Below are 18,928 nucleotides of genomic sequence, written 5' to 3'. Positions count from 1 at the left end.
AGTGAGAATTTCACAAGTATGAAAAAGAATTCAACAGTCTCAAAAGAAATGACAAAATATGAAAAGAAATCTAATGGCCTCTGAAGTTGCTATGTGGAGAACAGAGAATAATAAATGGCAGAAAAGTGCCGAATACCAGGAAATAAAGGAAGGCAAGAGAGAAATCAAATACTTTATCAAAGCCATTGCACAAAATAATATCTGAACAAGCAATATGACAGGATAGGTAAAATGGAAAGAGTGTAAAATGGGAGGTTTGGAAGACAATTAATGATAGACAATAAACAAAAGTAGTAGATTGAGATATCATATCCCATGAATAAATCATAAAAAACTCACCATCTCACCAAAAATATTGACACATTAAAGAAACTAACAGTGAGAGCACTGCTAATCTTTAATGCTTCAGTTATCAAAATGTTACAACTATTCTAAGGACCAGTTCAGTCTTCTACTCAGCTAATTCTGTATTGCTTATTTTATGTAACAGGTTCAAAGGGAATAGAGCACATCAGTAAAACACTTGAAACTTGAAAACCTGCCAGATTGCTCAGAAAATTCCTGAACTAATTATCATAATTGATTGGTGACACAGCAATGCTCAGGTTGCAAATCTCAGGCAATGAAGAACTCTCAGCAATACCAATTGCACTATGTGTAAATCAAATTAATTTCTTTAAATACACACAGCTACAACCTGCTTCCACATTTCAGTACTGCAGCCACATATGTTCCAGCATGTATTGTGTAGATGCAACATTTAAGTGTGTAAAAGTGTATTTTTGTACTTTAAACAGAAAGATACAGTGGCATGCAGATGTTTGGGCACCCCTGGTCAAAATTTCTGTTACTGTGAATAGCTAAGCGAGTAAAAGATGACCTGATTTCCAAAAGTCATAAAGTTAAAGATGAAACATTCTTTTCAACATTTTAAGTGAGATTAGTGTATTATTTTTATTTTGTACAATTTTAGAGTGAGAAAAAGGAAAAGGAGCACAATGCAAACATTTGGGCACCCCAAGAGATTTTTTTTAGATTATGAGAACACTCAGTCCTCTTTTATTGTCACTTAGAAATGCATACATGCATTAAGAAATGATACAATGTTTCTCCAGAGTGATATCACAGAAAATGGGACAAACCAAAGACTAACACTGACAGAACCACATAATTATAACATATAGTTACAGCAGTGCAAAGCAATACCATAATTTGATAAAGAACAAACCATGGGCACGGTAAAAAAAAGTCTCAAAAGTCCCCGAGTCAATCGATTCCTGAGTCCCCGATAGCAGGCAGCAAAAGCGAGAAACTCCCTGCCATAAACCTCCAGGCACCGTCAACTTGCCGATGCCTTGGAAGCAGCCGACCACAGCCGACACTGAGTCCATCCGTCCGAAACTTTCGAGCTTCCGACCAGCCCGCTCTGATACAGCTTCCCAAGCGCCATCTTCTGCCGAGTGCCTTCGACCTAGCCCCGGCCGCTGAAACAAGCAAAGCCGAGGATTTCAGGGCCTTCTGCTCCGGAGATTCCGGTTACCACACAGTAGCAGCGGCAGCGAAGTGGGCATTTCAGAAGTTTTCCAGATGTTCCTCCATACTCTCACATCTGTCTCCATCAAATCAGAATTGTGCACGGTCCCCTGCTTGACAGATAACAGATATTTATCACCAGAGAGGCCGTGCGCCGCCACCTTCTCCTCCTCCTGATTTCAGCTCTTTATCAAGGTCTCAGAACTTAATTACCTTGTTAAGGCTATAGCTTGCTCACAGTCATCCTCAGGAAAGGCCAGGTGATGCAAATTTCAAAGCTTTATAAATCCCGTGACTCCCCAAACCTTGTCCCAACAATCAGCAGCCAAGGGCTCCTCTAAGCAACTGTCTAGCACTCTGAAAATTAAAATAGATGATGCCCACAAAGCAGGAAAAGGCTATAAGAAAATAACAGGAACGGTGGAGGTCAAGTTGAGTACTGGAAGACCAAGAAAACTTTCTGAGAGAACTGCTCGTACGATTGCTAGAAAGGCAAATTAAAACCCCTGTTTGAGTGCAAAAGACCTTCAGGAAGATTTAGCAGACTCTAGAGTGGTGGTGCACTGTTCTACTGTGCAGCGACACCTGCACAAATATGACCTTCATGGAAGAGTCATCAGAAGAAAACCTTTCCTGCGTCCTCACCACAAAATTCAGCCTCAGAAGTTTGCAAAGGAACATCTAAACAAGCCTGATGCATTTTGGAAACAATTCCTGTGGACTGATGAAGTTAAAATAGAACTTTTTGGCCGCAATGAGCAAAGGTATGTTTGGAGAAAAAAGGGTGCAGAATTTCATGAAAAGGATACCTCTCCAACTGTTAAGCACGGGGGTGGATCGATCATGCTTTGGGCTTGTGTTGCAGCCAGTGGCACGGGGAACATTTCACTGGTAGATGGAAGAATGAATTCAATTAAATACCAGCAAATTCTGGAAGCAAACATCACACCATCTGTAAAAAAGCTAAAGATGAAAAGAGGATGGCTTCTACAGCAGGATAATGATCCTAAACTCACCTCAAAATCCACAATGGACTACCTCAAGAGGCGCAAGCTGAAGGTTTTGCCATGGCCCTCACAGTCCCCCGATCTCATCGAAAATCTGTGGATAGACCTCAAAAGAGCAGTGCATGAAAGACGGCCCAAGAATCTCACAGAACTAGAAGCCTTTTGCAATGAAGAATGGGCAAAAATCCCCCAAACAAGAATTGAAAGACTTAGCTGGCTACATAAAGTGTTTACAAGCTGTGATACTTGCCAAAGGGTGTGTTACTAAGTACTGACCATGCAGGGTGCCCAACTTTTGCCTTGGCCCTTTTCCTTTTTTGTTATTTTGAAACTGTAAAAGATGGAAATAAAAAAGTAAGTTTGTTTAAAATATTAAAGAAATGTGTCATCTTTAACTTTATGCCTTTTGGAAATCAGGTCATCTTTTACCTGCTTAGCTATGCACAGAAACAGAAATTTTGACCGGGGTGCCCAAACTTTTGCATACCACTGTATCTATGCAACCAAACCCCTCTCCATTTCACTTATCTGAAGGTTCAAAGGTATTTTTGAACAGGACTGAAACTCCCTAACCATTTACAGTCACATCCCCATTGCCAGCAAGGCCTAGCCTCAAATTACTACTGCCAAGAGGAGCTATTTATGAAGAAGAAAATAGAGGGACATAGAATACCACAGCGGATGCTACTCTTTACCCACAGATGATAAGGATAGGGGCAAATACAGAACTGAACTAAAATTTAATGGAACAGATGGAAACCAGCATGCTAATGCATCATTTCTTTAGACAGGGAATGGGCTTCACACTGAGAAAGGAATGAGTACCTTATTTTTCTTTAAACAATTTTAAATTAAAGCTATTTTCAAACATAAATTCATAAATGCACCACCCATTCCATAAATCTAAATTCAGAACTGCAGAATGCAGCAATCCCTTACATTTTAAGCATATTAAAAAAATAAGTTATCCTCTGCCCATGAACAACCATGTCATGACTACTGAAATTAAAATCAAGATATTGAACCCCCTCTGTTTTAAAACACTTATTAAAATATTTTTTAAATTTTAAAGCAAATGCAAGTCAAATAACGTTGCATCAATTAGTTTTGTGAGGACAGCAACATAATTCAGCACCAATTGAAATGAACAGCTGCACTGCAAACCAAGGAAACTACTGAATCAGCCAATTCAGTGCAATGCAGATGTAAGCACGCAGCAGCTTATCACGTAGCCCTTTCTTCTGGCATCTGAAGACAGAAGCACTCTTCTTGCTGATGGAGATCCGAACTCTTTCATAAATTGTGCACATATAATGGTTTTCAAAGTTCAAATTACCCTGAGATTCATTTTCTTGCAGACATTCACAGTAGAACAAAAAAAACAAAATCAATGGAAAAAAAAACTACAAAGACTGACAAGCAACCAATGGGCAAAAGACTAACTGTGTAAATACAAAAGGACAAATAAGTAAACAAATAATACTGAGAAAATGAGTGTAGAGTCCTTGATGGCAAGTTGGTAGTCAGTATTCAGTGATCATTTCAGTGTTGAGGTGAATGACATTATCCACAGTGCTTCAGGAACCTGATGGTTGAAGGCTGAACCTCATGATCTGGGACCTAAGGCTCCTGTGCCTCCCTCCTGATAGCTGCAATGAGAAGAACATGGCCTATATGGTGGGGGTCCTTGATGATGGACGCTGCTTTCTTGTGGCAGTGCTCTTTGTAGATATGCTCAATGGTGGGCAGGGATGTAGTTTCAACAATAAAACAGCAGAAATGTTTTATGTTTCAAAAAAGCTGTAGCAACTTATTTATTGAACACCAATAAACTGAACACAAAGCATGCTTTAAACCCTTTATGTAATTATGTCATCATGTCAGAACACGTGAAATTTGTTAACTTAGCGGCAGCAGTTCAATGTAATACATAATGTAGATGAGAAAATAACAATAATAAACAAGTAACTCAATTACAGTATACATGTATTGAATAGATTTTAAAAACGTGCAAAAAAAAACCAGAAATACTGTATAGTAAAAAAAGTGAGGTAGTCTCCAAGGATTCAATGTCCTTTTAGAAATCGGATAGCAGAGGTGAAGAAGTTGTTCCGGAATGGCTGAGTGTGTGCCTTCAGGCTTCTGTACCTCCTACCTGATGGTAAAAGTGAGAAAAAAGAATGCCCTGGGTGCTGGAGGTCCTTAATAATAGACGCTGCCTTTCAGGGACACTGCTCTCTGAAGATGTCCTAGATACAATATAGGCTAGTACCCAAGATGGAGCTGACCAGATTTACAACCCTCTGCAGCTTTTTTCGGTCCTGTGCAGTAGCCACCCCGCCCCCCCCCCCCCCACCATACCAGACAGTGATGCAGCCTGTCAGAACGCTCTCCACTGTATATCTATAGAAGTTTTTGAGTGTACTTGTTGACTCAAATCTCTTCAAACACCCTAATAAAGTATAGCTGCTGTCTTGCCTTCTTTTATAACTGCATTGATATGTTGGGACCAAAGGGCCTGTACTGTGCTGTAGAGTTCTAATGTTAGATACTCAGAGATCTTGACACCGAGGAACTTGAAGCTGCTCACTCTCTCCACTTCTGATCCCTCTGTGAGGATTGGTATATGTTCCTTTGTCTTACCCCTCCTGAAGTCCACAATCAGCTCTTTCGTCTTACTGACGGGAGTGCCAGGTTGTTGCTGCGACACCGCTCCGCTAGTTGGCATATCTCACTCCTGTACGCCCTCTCGTCACCACCTGAGATTCTACCAACAATGGTTCTATCGTCAGCAAACTTATAGATGGTATTTGAGCTATGCCTAGCCACACAGTCATGCGTATACAGAGAGTAGAGCAGTGGGCTAAGCACACACCCGAGGTGCACCGGTGTTGATCGTCAGAGAGGAGGATATGTTATCACCAATCCGCACAGACTGTGGTCTTCCGGTTAAGAAGTTGAGGATCCAATTGCAGAAGGAGGTACAGAGGCCCAGGTTCTGCAACTTCTCAATCAGGATTGGTAGCAGTCGTCACTGGGAATTCCTTCCTGGGACTGAAAACGGACACAAAGGGCTGGTGATCTGTCACTAGTGTAAACTTTTGTCCGTAGAGGTAGTGGCGGAACTTCTTTACTCTCCATGGAGTAAAGGCCTAAAGGCCTCTTCATCGATCTGTGCATTGTTGCATTCTGTGCACGTCAGTGATCTTGAAGCAAATGCAATCAGACATTCAAATCCACTTTTTATAGTGTGTGACTAAGCGGCTCCAATGCCATAAGAGGATGCATCGCACGCCAGTATGACGGGCAGAGACGGGTCATTATGGGTGAGCAGTTCATCTGATGTTATTAGCCTTTTTTGTTTCCTTGAATATTCCCAGGATATCTTGGAGCAGTTGGTTCATTGCTCTTTGCCAAACTGCTGAAGCTGATGCGATACCAAAGACAAGAGGATTATACTGAAGCAGTCCTTTTGAGTGTTGATTGTGAGGAACTTCCTGCTTGACTCCTCAGTCTCCATTTGCAGATTGGCTTGTTCCAAGTCAATTTTTTAAAAACCTTTCCTCACCTGCCAAAGATGCAAATATGTCTTCTATTCACAGCAGGGGATATTGCACAGTATGCAGCACAGGTTGTATGCACTCAACCTTGGTAGAATGCCAGGTCTGCAGTTTAACATCCACTTTAGGATGTAGTGCATAAGACACTGGACGCACTTTATGGAATCTTAGTGATGCTGTTTCATCCAGTTCAATTCTGGCCTTCATGCCTTTGAGTTTACCAATATCCTTCTCAAGCACCTTCTCATTAGAATTAAGGAGCTGTAACAGTCTCTGATTAGTGCTACTGTTTGGGCTGCAGTTGCCTGTTGATGACACATTGACAACTTTGATTATGTGCCAGTCTGGTTGCATTATTCCCAACCATTCACATCCAAAAAGTGCTGGCCCTCCACTTTTCAATACATAAAGCTCTAACTGCTGTGTTTGGCCTCCATACGTTACATTCACTTTGCCTTTGGGATATACCTTGTGTTGGTCTTTAGCATCACCGTGGTCTTTTCCAATAGTAGCTTAGAAAACGATCTGTTGAAGTCAGCCTTTGAAATTATAGACAAAGCTGACCATCCATCTCCATTTTCACTTTTACACCAGACACATTTGTTATGATCCAGATGATTTTGTGATCTGCTACAGTAATGCTACGCAGTTCTAGGCATGATAGTTCACCTTTGTCAGACTCTCTTGTTTGATTCAGTTGCACATTCAGTCACTTTATGCAGTTGTTTGGTTTTGTATTTGACACTTTTCACTCTCTTTGGTTGTACCTTTCTTCTGATTTGCACACTCTCTCTATATGGTGTTGTCCGTGACAGTTTCTGCCCATTCTAAGGTTAAGTCTCTTTCTGCCAGTAACCTCTTTTGAGTGCTTTGACGATGCATGCCACATACAAGCCTGTCCCTTAATGCATCAGAATGTCCATCTCTAAAGTTGCAATTTGCGCAGTTCTGCAATGTATTCTGAAATGCTTTCATCCTTTGACTGGTTTCTTTTGGAAAATCTAAATCTCTTGGCTATTAGCCACTCAAGTAATTTTGTAAAATTGTAACAATTTCATCGAACATCTTGCTTACTGGCTTTTCAGGAGTTACTAAGTTGTGTAAAAGCCTGTACATTTTAGCAGCCATTAAGCTAAGAAGTGTGGCGGCTTTCTTTTCCTCATCCACATGGTTTGCATTACAAAACTCTCGGTATACAATTCCCAGTCATCATTAGTGCTATCAGATTTGTCAGCTTTCCTAACTAAGGCCATCATCACGTTATTTGCCCTTTAACTTTTGCTAGTTGTGTGTCTTTAATTGTGTACTGTGCACTCTTACTCACGTACCCCTTTGTTGGAAGCAGTACAGCCAAGAAAGATGTCTTAATGCATTTAAACAAACTATGGCTGCTTAAAACCGACGGAAGCAACACCAATTGTGGCCGGAAGTGCCCACGGAGGACACCTCGGAGGAAGCGTGGGCGTAGATCAGGATTCCAAGTATGTTTAAAGAAACGGGATTTTAAACTCTCTGTACTGATTATCTTGCTGGCAAATGTGCAGTCTCTGGTGAATAAAATCGATATTCTCAGAGCCAGGGTGCTGAATCAGAGGGACATTAGGACCACATGTGTTCTTTGTTTCACGGAATCCTGGTTAACCCTTTCCATACCGGATGCAGCGATCCAGATTGATGGGTTTACAATACACCATCAGGATAGATCTCCAGAGTCTCTCAAAAGCAGAGGTGAAGGAGTATGCCTCATGATCAACCCTTCTTGGTGCACAAATATATCAGTGTTGTTCCAATACTGTTCACCAGACCTGGAATATCTAGCAGTAAAGTGCCCTCCTTTACCTACCACGGGAGTTCTCAGGGGTCATTTTGGTAGCAGCTTACATTCCACCTCAGGCCAATGTCAAGCAGGCTTTAGATGATCTGAGTAATGGGATCATTATGCATGAAACAACATACCCTAATACCTTCACTATTGCTTTGGGAGATTTTAACCAGGCCAGTCTGCAAAAATCACTAAGCAACTACTATCAACAGATCACTTGCAATACCAGAGGAAACAACACACTGGACCATTGCTACACCACCATCAAGAATGCCTACCGTGCTATTCCACGCCCTCACTTCGGGAAGTCTGATCATCTGGCTTTACTTCTACTCCCTGAGTATAGGCAGAGACTGATTACTGCAGCACCAGCAGTGAGGAGCAAGAAGGTACAGACAAGGGAAGCACAGGAGCACCTACAAGACTGCTTTGAATTGGTGGACTGGATGGTATTCAACGATTTATCTTTGAATCTGAATGAGTACACCACAGCTGTCATTGACTTCATTAATACCCCTGTGGATGAGTGTGGGCTGCCTTAACGACTATCGCTTGGTAGCACTCACGTCGACAATGATGAAATGCTTTGAGAGGTTGGTCATGACTAGATTGAACTCCTGCCTCAGCAAGGACCTGGACCCACTGAAATTTGCCTATCGCCACAATAGGTCAATGGCAGACGCAATCTCAATGGCTCTCCACATAGCTTTAGCCAACACAAACACCTACGTCAGGATGCCGCTTCATTGACTATAGTTCAGCATTTAATGCCATCATTCCCACAATCCTGATTGAGAAGTTGCAGAACCTAGGCCTCTGTACTTCCCTCTGCAATTGGATCCTCGACTTCCTAACCAGAAGACCACAATCTGTGCGGATTGGTGATAACATATCCTCCTTGCTGAGGATCAACACTGGCATCTCAGCGATATGTGCTTAGCCCATTGCTCTACTCTCTATATACACGTGATTGCGTGGCTAGGCATAGCTTAAATACCATCTATAAATTTGCTGATGATACAAACATTGTTGGTAGAATCTCAGGTGGTGACAAGAGGGTGTACAGGAGGAAGATATGCCAATTAGTGGAGTGGTTTCGCAGCAACAACCTGGTACTCAACGTCAGTAAGACGAAAGAACTGATTGTGGACTTCAGGAAGGGTAAGACGAAGGAACACATACTAATCCTCATAGAGGGATCAGAAGTGGAGAGAGTGAGCAAGTTCCTCGGTGTCAAGATCTCTGAGGATCTAACCTGGTCTCAACATATCGATGTAGTTATAAAGAAGGCAAGACAGCGGCTATATTTTATTAGGAGTTTGAAGAGATTTGGCATGTCAACAAATACACTCAAAAACTTTGGAAGTTGTACAGTGGAGAGCATTCTGACAGGCTACATCACTGTCTGGTATGGAGGGGCTACTGCACAGGACTGAAAGAAGCTGTCAGAAGGTTGTAAATCTAGTCAGTTTCATCTTGGGTACTAGCCTACAAAGTACCCAGGATATCTTTAGGGAGTAGTGTCTCAGAAAGGCAGTGTCCATTATTAAGGGCCTCCAGCACCCAGGGCATGCCCTTTTCTCACTGTTACCATCAGGTAGGAGGTACAGAAGCCTGCAGGCACACTCTCAGCGATTCAGGAACAGCTTCTTCCCCTCTGCCATCAGATTCCTAAATGGACATTGAATCTTTGGTTACTATTTCACTTTTTTTTAATATACAGTATTTCGGTTTTTGCACGTTTTTAAAATCTACTCAATATATGCAATTGATTTACTTGTTTATTTATTATTTTTTATTTTATTTATGTTTTTTTTTCTCTGCTAGATTATATATTACATTGAACTGCTGCTAAGTTAACAAATTTCATGTCACATGCCGGTGATAATAAACCTGATTCTGATTCATATCCGTGACAGCCTTCTCCATACTGTAACTCTTTCCTCTTACTGTCTCTCTCTTGCTGACTTTCAGGTTCATGCTCATTGCCAATTTGTTGTGTCTGTACAACTACATATCAAATAATTAACAGCATGCACGTGGGAGGTGGTTTTAACTGGTGCATTCACATTACAGCAAGGGAGAGAGAACAGATCAATGCATATTGGTAAGTTATAGTCCATATGTAGTGCTAAGGGGAGTTACTGCCCTAAAAGAAATAGATCCATACTCTACAATGGGCCTCTAGTCTGAAAAATGACTTTTCACTAACTTCCTACCAGCAAGCCAATTCTGTATCCAATTAGCTAACTCTCCCTGGATTCCATGCCAACTAACTTTCCATAACAGCCTACCATGCAGAACCATTTCAAATGCCATATACAGTATGCCTACTGTCCTGTCCTCATTGTTTTTCTTGGTTACTTCTTCAGAAAAGCTCATTAAACTCCTGAAACACAACTTTCTATGTACAGATCCATGCTGACTAAACCATGCCTTTCCAAATGCTCGTTTCTCTTACACCTCAAATTCCCTCGAGTAACTTACTTACTGGTTTATAGTTCCCAATATTTTTCCTGCAACCATTCTTAAATAAAGAAACCATGCTTCTGTAGTAGCTACAATATTCAAATCCCATGAAGTTATCTATTTCTGCTGAGTTCATCTACCTTACCTGTCAGGTGTTACGTACCCCGTAACTGGGTTGCCAAACCAGCAGAAATAGATCACTCAGTTGGAGTCTGGATTACTGGAACTAAGAAAGTTTTATTAAAGAAATAAGCAACACAGTACTCTAATAGTAAGGATATAAATGCAACAGTTCAGCAATGATAAACACACATGTACACAGAATCAGGATAACAAGATCAATCAAGCTCTATCTTCGTCTAGGGGTAAATGACCAGTTTCAAAGTGATGCAAAGTTCAGTTCAATTGAGTTCAGTTCACAGTAATCACTGCAGTGGCGATGGACGGGGGGGGGGGGGCGGGGGGGAGGAAGGAGAGAGAGAGCAAAAGCGAATGAATATTCAAACGGCTTCCACACAGACCTTCGATATTCTTCGCAGTCAGCTTTCGGGGCGAGCCCTTTGTAATGTCTTCTGAGGTCACCCCTCCGTTTCCAGATACGATCGTTTCTATGCGGTAAACCTGGCACCCAGGCAAGGGCGGACACACACCAGGTTCCCGCCGATCGTACCTTTCCACCCTGTCTATAGCTTGGTCCCGCGACCAGCCTTCCAAACCTCCCACCGACTTGTGGGAGGCGCACCGCTTCCAGGATCTCGTTACCTCGTGGTGTCATGTGTGTCTTGCCTTAGCGAATCTGTCCCTTTTTATCCCCCAGCTGGGGTATCGCCTGTCCATCACTTCAAACAGTTCAGGGTTCAAAGAGGAGCTGGTCTTGACAATTCCCAGACCGCTGTCTCCTTCCGTTAAGCTCTCCCATCTCTTCATTAACATTTCCAAAGGCTGCTCCATTGTCTTTACTTATCTCTCTCTCCTGAAGACAGGTGGCAGATCAACTGTTGATCCCACTGGTGATAGCACAGGACAGTCAATATCTTAGTCTATGTGTACTTCCGTCACACCCCTCACCTTTAAGGATTTTTACCGGGGTAAAAATTACAAACATGAATACATTATTTGATACACACAAATATACATCTTCATCAGCTATTTGGATAATACAGAGAATTTTAAGTTGTCAGCACCTGACAGACAGTCAGCAATCACATTTTCTGTTCCTTTTATATGTGTTATTAATAATCCCTTAAACCAGGCTCCAACTTAGCAAACTTCATAGTGGCCAAAAACACTGATGAATTGTGATCAGCGTAACCTCTCATTGGGTTTCGTCCTGGACCACGATAACAAGGGTCGTCCCATCCCAACTTAGTTTTCTCTCGCAAGGGCTTAGTAGGAGGGGGAGGGGTAGTAACTGCAGAGTTATTGCAAAACTTCCTACAGTACCCCACCATCTCCAAGAGCCTTCTGAGGGCCCTCTTGTCTGTCGGGGTTGGGATGTCAGAGACAGCCCGCACTTTAGCTTCATCGCTGCCAGCTGCCCCTGTGTTACCACAATTCCCAGATAAGTGACCTCCGTGTGGCCAAACTCATTTTTTTCAAGGTTCACTATCAAGCTGGCTTCAGACAGCCGTATTACATCGCCAATACACACCTCTGTGTTCGTCAGATCTTTTGTCACTGAATTACTCATTCTATAGGATTGTTGCTCACTAGGCTGATCAAGCGTAACAAACACCACCCAACGTCCCAGTTCTTTGCATCGTCTCGGGACAATCAAACACACGTGTGCGAGCCGTTTAATTACTTCTCCTAAAGAGTCGCTTTGTTCGGGGATAAAGGGAGAGACCTTATCAGCAGAGCTGGCCAATACAATAGCCTTCTCCCATCTGGTCGATACCATACTCATCTTTTCAAAATGGTTCTTTTTTCTTATCAAGGGGACCCTAGCTTCATTGATTTCCGCGCTAACACCGACTAGGTTCGTTAGCATATCAAAAGCCTGTAACCGTCTCAGTTCGCGTCTGCCATAATCAATAACATCCTTCCTCCTGTGCAGCCGGTAAACCTCTTTCATGATTCCACCAACTGTTTCCTCCAGCACCTCAAAATGTCCACCGAGGGGTACCTTGTGGGCCAGGTTAGAAATCTCATCCCCATAACTCTTTTGCACCACCCCCCATTCCTCATCTGCGGGTACGGTACTTGGTCTCCCTTTCTTCCTTAGCACTTCTTCCTCCACACAATAGCCTACTGGCTCCCTTCTTACTTCTGCGTCAGAGAGAGCTGCCTCCGCCAAAACCATCAGCCCCTCGTCTCGCTCCTGCGCCTGCACAAATTCCTTCCTGGCTAATGCTAAGTCTGTCACAGCTCCCTCACTACCTCTTGTTTCACTACACTCGTTCTTTTCACTTTCTACCTCCTCCTGGTACGTCTCAGCTAAATTTACTTCGGCAGTCCCGGGATGAACCTGTGAGTCCATGGGCGGGGCCTCAATGCTGGCAGGCTGATCTGTCAATCTCACGGCTGGGAACACGATTCCCCCGGCGAGGTCATTACCAAACAAGACTTCCACGCCTTTCATCGGTAATTCGGGCCTCACCCCGATCGTGACTAGTCCAGAGACCAGATTGCTTTGTAGGTGTATCTGGTGCAAAGAGACTGCCTCTGTCCCTTCCCCAATATCTTTTACCTTGACCTCCCCAGTCTGGGTCTCTGAGCTAAACTCTAATACACTCTTCAATATCAATGACTGACACGCTCCCGTGTCTCTCCAGATCCGCACTGGAACTGGATTTAACCCTTCCTTCACCGACACCAATCCAGCCGAGATAAACCTCTCGCGCCCTGAACTTTGGCAGACCTTTCCTCTCCTAGCAGTTCGTTTACCAGCTCAATACAGCCAGTCAAAATCGCCGTTTTTCCTTTTCCCGTCTCCTTCTTTGGGGCAAAGCACCTGGACGCAAAGTGTCCGACTTTCCCACAATTATAACAGACGACCCCAGGAGATTTCCTACCAGACTCCTCCCGGTCTACCTTATCCTTCTCACTAGTCCCCGGCTTACTTTCTGACTTTTCTGGCAGACTCTCCCCGCCGTCCTGACTACCCTTCTGGTAGCCTTTACTCGGGGCAAACCTCATTTTATGCGTCAACGCATACTCATCCGCTAACTTAGCAGTTGCGGCTAACGTGGCTGCCTCTTTCTCATCCAGGTAGGGTCTCATACCTTCAGGGACACCACCTGTAAACTGCTCAATCAGGATCAGCTGTAGCAGTCTGTCATAATCCCCCTCTACCCCCTTCGAGGCGCACCAACGCTCACAATATGTCTGCATCTCACGGGCAAACTCTAAATACGTGCGGTCCCACTGCTTCCTCGCATTCCGGAACCTCTGCCGGTATGCCTCCGGGACCAACTCATAAATCCTGAGGATGGCCTCTTTCACCACCTCATACCTCTGGGCATCTTCCGCGGACAAAGCTGAGTAAGCTTGTTGGGTTTTCCCTTTCAGTACACTCTGAAGCAAAACCGCCCACTTATCCCTCGGCCAGTCCTGACCTGTAGCAACTTTTTCGAAATGGAGAAAGTACCGATCCACATCGGTATCGTCAAATGGGGGAACCAGCCTAACCTCCTGGGTCGCCCGGAACCCTCCACCTTGGTTCGGCACGGGCCCCTGCTCTGCCCTTATCTTTAACCTCTCCAGCTCAAATTTCCTTTCCCTCTGTTTCTCCTCTCGCTCCAACTGCCTCTCTCTCTCTTGCCGTTGTAACTGTCTCTCTCTCTCCTGCCTTTCTAACTCTCTCTCTCTCTCTCTCCTGCCTTTCTAACTGTTTCTCTTTCTCCTGCCTTTCTGTTTCTCTTTCTCCTGCCTTTCTAACTGCTTCTCTTCGTGTTCTAACTGCCGTACCCAGAACTCGTGCTCGAGTCTCAGTTTTTCAAGCTGCACCTGTACCGCGTCTCCAACAGGTTTTTCAATAGACACCACCTCCAGCTCCCCTTGGGGAAACACACCTTTAGATACATAGTGCTCTACGATAGCTCTGTGCATCTCCTCTCTCCTTAACAAGATTCAACCATTTGGCCACAGCTGCCAATTCCACTTTCCTGGCATCCTCTAATACCTCCAAGGTTGGCGCCTTTAGAAATTCCTCAATCTCCATTTCTGCTGTTTGCCTTTTCTTTCTTTCGGGAATTTTAACCCAATCAATTTACTCCATCCCAAATTTAGCATTCAAAATCACGGACGAGAACCCCACTTATGTTATGTACCCCGTAACTGGGTTGCCAAACCAGCAGAAATGGATCACTCAGTTGCAGTCTGGATTACTGGAACTAAGAAAGTTTTATTAAAGAAATAAGCAACACAGTACTCTAATAGTAAGGATATAAATGCAACAGTTCAGCAATGACATGCACACACATGTACACAGAATCAGGATAACAGGATCAATCAAGCTCTATCGTCGTCTAGGGGTAAATGATCAGTTTCAAAGTGACACAAAGTTCAGTTCAACTGCGTTCAGTTCAGTTCACAGTAATCACTGCGGTGGCGATGGACGCGGCGGGGGGGGGGAGAGGAGAGAGAGAGCAAAAGCGAATGAATATTCAAACGGCTTCCACACAGACCTTCGATATTCTTCGCAGTCAGCTTTCGGGCGAGCCCTTTGTAATGTCTTCTGAGGTCACCGACTGTGACCTCTCCGTTTCCAGATACGATCGTTTCTCTGCGGTGAACCTGGCACCCAGGCAAGGGCGGACACACACCAGGTTCCTGCCGATCGTACCTTTCCACCCTGTGCGTCTATGGCTTGGTCAGCCCTCCAAAACTCTCACCGACTTGTGGTAGGCGCACCGTTTCCAGGGTCTCATTACCTCGTGGTGTCGTGTGTGTCTTGCCTTAGCGAATCTGTCCCTTTTTATCCCCCAGCTGGGGTATCGCCTGTCCATCACCTCAAACAGTTCAGGGTTCAAAGAGGAGCCAGTCTTGACAATTCCCAGACCGCTGTCTCCTTCCGTTAAGCTCTCACGTCTCTTCATTAACATTTCCAAATGCTGCTCCATTGTCTTTACTTATCTCTCTCTCCAGAAGACAGGTGGCAGATCAACTGTTGATCCCACTGGTGATAGCACAGGACAGTCAATATCTTAGTCTATGTGTACTTTCGTCACACAGGCCTCTTGCAGTGAAATAAATACAATTTAATCGAACTTCTCACGCTCTTAAACTTTTCGATGATTTTAAGTTCCCTGGCCCCCACTGCTTTATTTTCACTATGAATGTCCAGTCCCTGTATACTTCCATCCCCCATCAGGAAGGTCTCAAAGCTCTCCGCCTCCTTTTGGATTCCAGACCTAATCAGTTCCCCTCTACCACCGCTCTGCTCCGTCTAGTGGAATTAGTCCTTACTCTTAATAATTTCTCCTTTGGCTCCTCCCACTTCCTCCAAACTAAAGGTGCAGCTATGGGCACCCGCATGGGTCCTAGCTATGCCTGCCTTTTTGTTGGTTTTCTGGAACAAGCTATGTTCCGTGCCTGTTCTGGTATCTGTCCCCCACTTTTCCTTCGCTACATCGACGACTGCAATGGTGCTGCTTCCTGCACGCATGCTGAGCTCGTTGACTTTATTAACTTTGCCTCCAACTTTCACCCTGCCCTCAAGTTTACCTGGTCCATTTCGGACACCTCCCTCTCCTTTCTAGATCTTTCTGGTTCTATCTCTGGGGACAGCTTATCCACTGATGTCTACTATAAGCCTACTGACTCTCACAGCTATCTGGACTATTCCTCTTCTCACCCTGCCTCTTGCAAAAATGCCATCCCCTTCTCGCAATTCCTCCATCTTTGCCGCATCTGCTCTCAGGATGAGGCTTTTCATTCCAGGACGAGGGAGATGTCTTCCTTTTTTAAAGAAAGGGGCTTCCCTTCCTCCACCATCAATTCTGCTCTCAAACGTATCTCCCCCATTTCACGCACATCTGCTCTCACTCCATCCTCCTGCCACCCCACTAGGAATAGAGTCCCCCTGGTCCTCACCTACCACCCCACCAGCCTCCAGGTCCAACATATTATTTTCCGTAACTTCCGCCACCTCCAACTGGATCCCACCACTAAGCACATCTTTCCCTCCCCCCCCTCTGCTTTCCGCAGGGATCGCTCCCTACGCGACTCCTTTGTCCATTCGTCCCCCCCGTCCCTTCCCACTGATCTCCCTCCTGGCACTTAACATTGTAAGCGGAACAAGTGCTACAGATGCCCTTACACTTCCTCCCTTACCACCATTCAGGGCCCCAGACAGTCCTTCCAGGTGAGGCGACACTTCACCTGTGAGTCGGCTGGGGTGATATACGGCGTCCGGTGCTCCCGATGTGGCCTTCTATATATTGGCGAGACCTGACGCAGACTGGGAGACCGCTTTGCTGAACACCTATGCTCTGTCCGCCAGAGAAAGCAGGATCTCCCAGTGGTCACACATTTTAATTCCACATCCCATTCTGACATGTCTATTCACAGCCTCCTCTACTGTAAAGATGAAGCCACGCTCAGGTTGGAGGAACAACACCTTGTATTCCGTCTGGGTAGCCTCCAACCTGATTGACTTCTCTAACTTCCGCTAATGCCCCACCTCCCCCTCGTAGCCAATCCGTTATTTATTTATATACACAGATTCGTTCTCTCTCTCTCCTTTTTCTCCCTCTGTCCCTCTGACTATACCCTTTGCCCATCCTCTGGGTTCCCCCCCACTTTGTCTTTCTCCCCGGACCTCCAGTCCCATGATCCTCTCATATCCCCTTTGCCAATCACCTGTCCAGCTCTTGGCTCCATCCCTCACCCTCCTGTCTTCTCCTATCATTTTGGATCTCCCCCTCCCCCTCTCAAATCTCTTACTAACTCTTCCTTTAGTTAGTCCTGACGAAGGGTCTTGGCCTGAAACATTGACTGTACCTCTTCCTAGAGATGCTGCCTGGCCTGCAGCGTTCACCAGCAACCTTGATGTGTGTTGCTTGCATTTCCAGCATCTGCAGAATTCCTGTTGTTTGCGTTTTATTCGAACTGTCTTTCCTCATTCCCTGCCATGCTGTTGCCTGTCTTTCTACTAACCTCACTGTCATTTAATTCTGTTTCAACCTCCAGCCTTCCAAATCTGCCTCACTTCTGATTTGGAACCCCTCCCCCAACAACCTAGTTCATACACTCCCTAGTAACACTAGCAAATCTACCCATAAAGATCCTGGTCCCTGCCAGCTCAGGTGCAATCTGTCCCCTCTTGTACAGGTCACTTCTGTCCCAAGAGATCCCAACAGTCCAAAAAAAACACTGAAACCCTGCCCCATGCACCAACTCCTCAACCAAACATTCAGTCTGTCATAACCTATTCTTACCCTCACTAGCAGAGTCTACTAGATGGATATTTAGATCCCAAAGGAAATTACAGTGTCACAGTGGCATTACAAGTGCACACATGTACAAATATTAGAAGAGAAGTAATAGAGAATACAATACGTTACCTTAAAAATAAGATGTACAAGATTTACAAATCAAAGATTACACGATTTTCAAGATTTATAAACTCATATTGATTAAGATAGTTGTGCAAAAATTACTGTAATATTATACAATAATGGGTGTATATTCACACTGTCCGGGTAAGAAGTGATGGTAGTATTGCACAGGGTGTGCTAAACAGAGGTTAATAACAGTCAAATAGGAGGGGGGGGGGGTCATCACTTTCCCAGCTATAGAGGCTAATGGCTGAGGGTAAGAACGACTTCATATAACGCTCTTTGGAGCAGCACAGTTGTCAGTCTATTACTGAAAGTGCTCCTCTGTTCAGCCAAACTGGCATGCAGAGGGTGAGAAACATTGTCCAGAATTGCCAGGATTTCCTTTGTTCTACCACAGCCTCCAGTGTGTCCAGATTGACTGCTATAATAGAGCTTACCTTTCTAATCAGTTTATCGAGTCTGTTGGCATCACCCGTGTTGATGCCATTGCATCAGCACACCACCGCATAGAAGATTGTACTGGTGACAACAGACTGGTAGAACACATGAAAGACAGCCCTGTATATTCTAAAGGACACCAGTTTCCCTGGAAGTAGAGGTAACTCTGGTCCTTCTTGTACACAGCCTCTGTGTTGGTGCTCCACTCAAACCTGTCCTCCAGGTGCACCCTCAGGTACTGGTAGATCCTCACCATCAATAGTAACAGGGAGCAGTGTAGGCTTGGTCTTCCTAAAGTCCATCACCATCTCCTTTATCTTGCTGATGTTGAGCTGCAGCTGATTCAGCTTGCACCATTCAACAAAGTCCTCCACCAGGGCCCTCTATTCATTGCCGTCTTCCCTTTATACAACCAACTATTGCTGAGTCATCAGAGAATTTCTGCAGACAACATGACTCAGTGTTCTATCTAAAGTCCAAAGTATACAGGGTAAATAGGAAGGGAGCCAATACAGGCTCCTGTGGGGCTCCAGTGCTGCTTATAGCCATGTCTGACACACAGCTCTGAGGCCACACAAACTGTGTTTGCCAGTC

General features: G+C 44.5%; 1 long non-coding RNA gene across 2 annotated transcripts in view; it reads right to left on the bottom strand.

The window, feature by feature from the left end:
• Window positions 1-1,059: 1,059 nt before the first annotated feature.
• LOC140211777 (uncharacterized) overlaps window positions 1,060-18,928 on the bottom strand; it is an 89,145-nt gene continuing 71,276 nt past the window's right edge. Inside the window, exons 2-4 of one of the 2 annotated variants that reach the window (XR_011889583.1) lie at window positions 2,817-2,871; window positions 2,550-2,634; window positions 1,060-1,643 (exon numbers count right to left, since the gene is read on the bottom strand). This is a non-coding gene — a long non-coding RNA (uncharacterized lncRNA). Of the gene's footprint in view, window positions 1,644-2,549; window positions 2,872-18,928 lie in introns of both variants that reach the window. The other variant, XR_011889582.1, reaches the window with a different exon arrangement.

This window comes from Mobula birostris, chromosome 18, assembly GCF_030028105.1.
Source record: "Mobula birostris isolate sMobBir1 chromosome 18, sMobBir1.hap1, whole genome shotgun sequence".
In the NCBI taxonomy this organism is placed as follows: Eukaryota; Metazoa; Chordata; class Chondrichthyes; order Myliobatiformes; family Myliobatidae; genus Mobula; species Mobula birostris.
Note: the sequence above shows the minus strand (reverse complement) of the source record. Positions and strands in the feature narration are given on the sequence as shown.